Below are 6,373 nucleotides of genomic sequence, written 5' to 3' on the forward strand. Positions count from 1 at the left end.
AGACACATGATGAAATGGAAACTCCCAAGGATCCTGTGTCTGTTAAAAAGCAACAATAATTAAGACAATGTGGTACTGGTAGAAGGCTGGAGAGACAGATCACTGGAACAGAATAAGGAGTCCGGAAAAGGACTCACATATATAAAGTCATCTGATTTTTGACAGGGCACCAGTGGAATTCAATGGAAAAAGAAAATATTTTCTATTTTTATTTATTTACTTTTTTAAGACGGAGTCTCGCTCTGTTGCCCAGGCTGGAGTGCAGTGGCGCAATCTTGGCTCACTACAAGCTCCGCCTCCCAGGTTCACGCCATTCTCCTGCCTCAGCCTCCCGAGTAGCTGGGACTACAGGTGCCCGCCACCTCGCCCGGCTAATTTTTTGTATTTTTAGTAGAGACAGGGTTTCACTGTGTTGGCTAGGATGGTCTTGATCTCCTGACCTCGTGATCCACCCGCCTCGGCCTCCCAAGAGGTGAGATTTTTTCATATCTCACCATATGAAAAAATTACTTTGAGATGTATAATTGGCCCAAACAGAAATGTTAAAACTATACAACTTCTGGAAAAAACTCCCAGGAAGCTATCTCTAAAACTCACAGGAAACTCTCTCTATAGACTTGGGATAGGCAACGATTTCTTAAGCAGGACATAAAAAGCGCTAACAATGAAAGAAAAAACTGATAAACTGGACTTCATAAAAACTTAAAAATTCTGCTCATCAAAGGACACCATAAAGAAAATACAAAGACACACTATGGCCCGGTGCAGTGACTCATGCCCATAATTCCAGCACTTTGGGAGGCCAAGGCAGACGAATAGCTTGAGGCCAGGAGTTTGAGACCATCCTGGTCAACATGGAGAAAACCCATCTCTACAAAAAATACAAAAAATAGCAGGGTGTGATGGTGCATGCCTGTGGTCCCAGCTACTTGGGAGGGTGAGGTGGGAGGATTGCTTGAGCCCAGAGGTCAAGGATGCAGTGAGCCAGACTGCACCACTGCACTCTAGCCTGGGCAACAGTGAGAGACCGTATTAACACAAAAATTTTTTTTTTAAATTAAAACAAAGACACGCCACAGACTAGGATAAAATGTTCACAATGTATACATCAGAAAAGAGCTTGTCAATATGTAGAGAAGACACAGATCACAAGAAAAAACCAAGAACACTGCAGCACCGGGCTGAGGCCCAGCAAGCAGCGTCTCATCACTAACAGGCCCCAGAATAAATCCCAGGGAGCCTCGTTGGGCCCCTCCATGCACGGAGCTTCCTACCTGGGTGACACTGCTCCTTCCACGTGCTAGATGTTTGCCTTGTCTGCTGGCTGGAGAAGAACTTGCACCCTCAGTGTTCACCTCATAGGGTGATCTTATAGGGTGCTACTTTCTTTCCCCCAAAGTAAACACAGCACGTAAACACCTGTGGAAAGAAAAGGGAACCCTTCCTTCAACACAGGAGCAGGGTGGAGAGCACAGTGGGTTTTGGCCCAAACCTAAGCTGCTCGCCCACTCCCTGCTAGCCCTGTGAGCCAGGGGGAGGCCCTGCCAACCAGGGGAGGCAAACACTCCTGTTCTTGCTTGGACCTAAGCCCACTGCTTGCCCTGCTGCCCGCGCTTCTGGGAAAAATGGAGTGAACAATGGTGTCCACATTCTCCCGCAGCCAAGTATATTCCAAATCCCCAAGCTGGGGCCTGTGCAGGCAGCCCTGAGTGCCAGTGGACAAAATGTCCTGGGCCTTCCAGGGCCACTGGGCTCAGGCACACAATGGACACTTTCCCGGCTTTGCCCTCGAGTGGTGGCCTCGTTGCCTCTGTCCAGTGCCAGTTTTTGGAAAAGCTGCTCCACCCTGACAAGCGTGGGTCCCACTGGTGCCCCAGGCGAAGCCAAGGCCCAGGCACCAGAATCTACCTTCTAACATCAAAGCGGCTGCTTCTGCGTGGGGCCAAGGCTGACAGGGTGTAGGCAGGGTGGGACTCAGGCTACAGAGTGTGGAGATGGCAGATGCCGGGGCAAGGCCATCACAATGAGTCCTTCCTGGCCAGGTACCAGCCTGGTCCTGTCCAGTGGGGCGGGGACAGCCTGAGGGAGGTGCCTCAAGGAATCCAGTGGCCCTGGTGGCCACACTGACCCAGTCTCTCCAGCCTCTCCTGGCCATGCAGTGGGTGTGGGCAGCAGTGACCAGAGTGCTCAGGGCCTGCAAGTCCACCACCCAGGGATGCCTGGGCTCCAGGCAGTGGTGCAGTAGAACCCCTACAAGGCTGGACCTTTCTAGGCTGTGCCTGGTGCACAGAGGCCTCTCGGGGACACAGGAGGATTCCAGCCCCAGGGGGCTCACAAGCTGCCAGGGAAGAGGCCGTCTCCTGCATGGCTGGGTCCTGTCCCGGCTGGCCCAGCAGGCGGGTGGGGATGCTGGCTGTGGTGGCCTTGGGGAGGCAGTGGCAGTGGCAGGCACAGGACCCCACAGGGTGGCAGTGCCTGTGGGAAAGCCTTATCCTGACCACTCAGCGTCAGGGAGTGGGCAGGAGCAGGGCTCTGAGCATAACAGAGGGGCTGCCCACCAAAGAGGGGAGGGGGTGCTGGCTTCCTGGGAGATGTAGGGTGGACGTAACCATCATTCAACCCAGGGTGAGCCGGCAGCAACGCTCAGGCCTCTCCCATCAATGTGGGTGAGGCGGGAAGCTTCAAAGATGCGTCGGTCAGCCCTGCCTCCAGGGACCCCTCCATGTGGCAGGAAGATGTCTGGGGGTGCAGCGAGCCACGCTTTAGAGGGCTGCCCAGGGCCTCGGAAAGGAGAAAGACCTGCCAGAACCGCCCTCTGCCCTGGGTCTCTCGGGCAACCAGGCCGTTCAGTCCCTGCAGCCCCTCCTGCCTGGCTCCTCCAAGTGACTGGCTCCAGGTCCGTCCCTTCTGAAGAGCCAGGACAGCTGCCTCATGGACCGCAGAGGACTCAGGACCGGGTCAGAGTCCAGTCGCCCTCAGAAGAGCAGAGAGACCTTAGGAAATGCCGACTCGGAGACTTCTCATCTAAGATGAGGACATCACCGCCTGCCCCTGGAGGGCTGCTGCCAAGAGCAAGGAGAGCCTTGTAAACTGTAAAGTGCCGTGCTCGTGGGAGGTGCTGGAGGGCCCTGAGCTACCTCTCTGGGCCCCCTGGGTGGCTTTAGACGATCTCCTACAGAGGTCTGATCCATGTGGGGAAACTAAGAGACATAGAAGCAAAGAAATTGAATGAAGCGTTTGTGTGAGTTTCAGAGGAATTTCGATTCCAAAGGCAGTTTTTATGGGCAGCTAAAGTGTCTCCTTGACAAAAATAAGTTTCTAACGAGGAAGTTATGGAGCAACTGATGAAGCCCAGGTACTGTAAATCATTAGCAATGGCCGGCCTCCCGCCAGGGTCGCTGGAGGAGCTCAAAGATGAGGAGACAGAGATAAGGAATAAAAATAGAAAATAGAGCTCAAAAAACACAAATAGTTCTCAAAAACACTGGAAAGCTGCTGATAAGATTTTTCTTCTTTATAAAAGCTCAGGGATAGTCCGAGCATTAGAGGCCACTGAATGGTACCTTTAGGAATAGCGGAGATGGGAGGGAAACCTGGTTAATGAGAGACTGAGGCACCCCTGCTGTGGCTCCAGGGCTGGCAGGTTGAGGAGGAGGCAGATCACAGAGATAAAAGGGGAGGCATGAACCCTAGGAGGAATGCTGATTTCGTTGTTTAAGGCTGAGAAATAAGAAAGTAGCAGCAAAAGGCCAGCCCCTAATCAGAACTCTTTGTCTGGCAGAAGTTCATGCATTTAGACTCATCAGGGTGGGGACGGGAGCTAGGCTGTGGGGAGGGCCATGGTGGGAAGAAGAGGCTTTGACGATAAATACGAACTATCACTCTGACATCCAGACCTGTGGCTGCTACTTCCCCAGCCTTTGCCAGAAGAGGCTGTCTTAGGCTGTTAGGGCTCCTATCACAAAATCCCATGGACTGAGTAGCTTGGAAACAACAGAATTGTATTTCTCACAGTTCCTAAGGTCGGGAAGTTCAAGATCAAGGCACCAGCAGATCTGCTGTCTGCCCTCTGCCTAGTTCGCAGATGGTACCTTCCTGCTGTGCCCTCCCAGGGTGGCAGGGCCAAGGCAGCTCTCTGAGGCCTTTCATAATAAGGGCACCCATCTCCTTCATGAGGGCTCCACCCTCACGACCTAACCACCTCCTAAAAGGGCCCACCTCTTAACAACATCACTTTAGGGGTTAGGGTTTCAACATATGAACTTGGGGCTGGTGTGGGGGACATAGACATTCAGACCATAGCAGAGGTTTTTGGGGTCTGCTTTAAAGAACAGAGAAGGCTCAGCTGAAAACAAACCATTGATTTGCACAATGTGGATATGCTATGCTGTTCAAAAGTAATTTGCCTTCTCTGTAGATTGAGGTAAACTTCAGAAATAGCCCGTTGGGTCTGGAAGGGCACTGGGCTAGACCATTAGGTTTTGTACCAGGCTCTGAAGCTCCCTTTGGAACTGGCCCCTTGCTACCCTGGCAACCCAGTGGCTTCAAATAACAGTTGGGGATTCAATGAGGCGTCTTTGGTTTGAGCAGGAGGCCTGCAGAGTGTGGGCAGCAGCGAATGGTCACTGGGAGAAGGCTTTTGCTATAACAATTTCACACAGTCCGAGACCCTGGTTTGTTGCTTTCTTTTAGCCAAACAAACTTTAATCACTTGCCTGCAAACATAGGAGCTTCCACGCTGCGCTCAGAAATGACCTTGGTGTGATGGTTTCTTCCGAGACCTGCAGAACACACAGCAAGACGAAACCAGTGGGAAAACGAATCTGCGTTAAATGAGAAGCACCTTGCACCATTTTAACACATAGCTCTGTTTTGCAAACAATCTTGGTTTTTCACGATAATTCAATTGACAGTTGAAGTAACTAGAAACAGTTTTCGGGGGAAGGGCTTTTCAACATGAAACTGAAGAAATCAGTCAACAGGTCTCCTTCCCATGGATGCTACTGGCAGGTAACCAAAGTTGACTGGTTAGATAATAGATAATGAAACTTGTAGCCACAGAGGACTAGAAAAATTAATTGCGTTTCATGGAATTGTACCACAAGTTGCCAAACTGAAGACACACTTTATGGTTCGGGTTTCTTTCCGCATTTAGTCAGTGAAGTGGTGTCACCCTTCTCAAACAGGGAGCCCGGGAAATGGCCACAGGTTCTCTTTGTGATGTTGGCCGTCTTCCTCCACCAGCGCTAAGTGGTCTGTGCATCGGGAGGGAGAAGTGGCTCCTTTTTAACCCTAATGGATTTACCCAGATCATTCTCTTCATTCTCCTAAAACCCAAGCCTTAATTATCTCGGTGCCTGGGGGACTCGGTATAGAGCCGTAAACATCACACCACAGAGTTTGGCTTTAGGAAAACCAGTTTCTTCCTATGAAGGCATCACTTCTTGGGACAGACAACGGCAGCACTTCCAGCTCTGCCCCACACTGTCTTGGGGACAAAGGAGAAGGAGTACCAGTGGGGAACTCTCCAGCCTTGGCAGGGGTGTGCACCCATCACCCAGTGTGGAGCAGCCTCGATGGGGCAGGGAGCACCGCCCAAAGTGGAGGATCTCCCTTGCAGGGAGTGAGGGGATGATGGGCTTTGCATCATTTTGGGTTTACTCTGCCCAGAAAGCTCTAGGGGCACTCGAGGGCTCACACTTAGGCAGAAGTCGATCCTGTGTTTGCTGTGATGGAGAGGAGATCCTCACCATTGCTTTTTCTCCTAGAACTTTTCTAATCAGAATGGATCTCGCTGTCAGGAGGCCAGAGGCCATCAGAAGTGAGCTATGGGCAAGGCGATTTCCTGGACATGCAGACAGGGGAGCTTGGTGCTCTCAGACTTTTTTTTTTTTTTCGGTCTAACAAGAATCAATATTTAAGATTATGCAATGTCCGTACCAGCCTGAAGTAGCTGCCAACCCAAGGACAAGGGTTAGATAATTTACAATGCAAGGAATCCATTCTTTTGAGAGGGGGAAGGGAAAAAAAATCAAGATTTAAGCTTCTTATCCTGGGCTGAACTTTTCTCCTCCATTCTTAATGGCACTGGGCGTAAATAAACCATCCATTCTGTTTTGTATGAATGGTCTGTACTTTGCACAGATTCTGTGGAATCGACAGGCCAGTTGTAGATCCTTGACCACAGGTTTGAGCTATGACTGCCTTGGAAACAGCACTTATTTACATTTTTTTCAACATACAGTACTGTCATTTAGCCTGATCAAAATCTACCCTGATCTTCTTTTACCCCAGCAATCAGCAGAGAGAACCTTTTTATTGTCGGCAACTAATGGTTCTTCTGTCCCATATTTTTAATGTGAAAATTAAATAT

This window comes from Macaca nemestrina, chromosome 9 (assembly GCF_043159975.1).
Source record: "Macaca nemestrina isolate mMacNem1 chromosome 9, mMacNem.hap1, whole genome shotgun sequence".
NCBI classification, from domain to species: domain Eukaryota; kingdom Metazoa; phylum Chordata; class Mammalia; order Primates; family Cercopithecidae; genus Macaca; species Macaca nemestrina.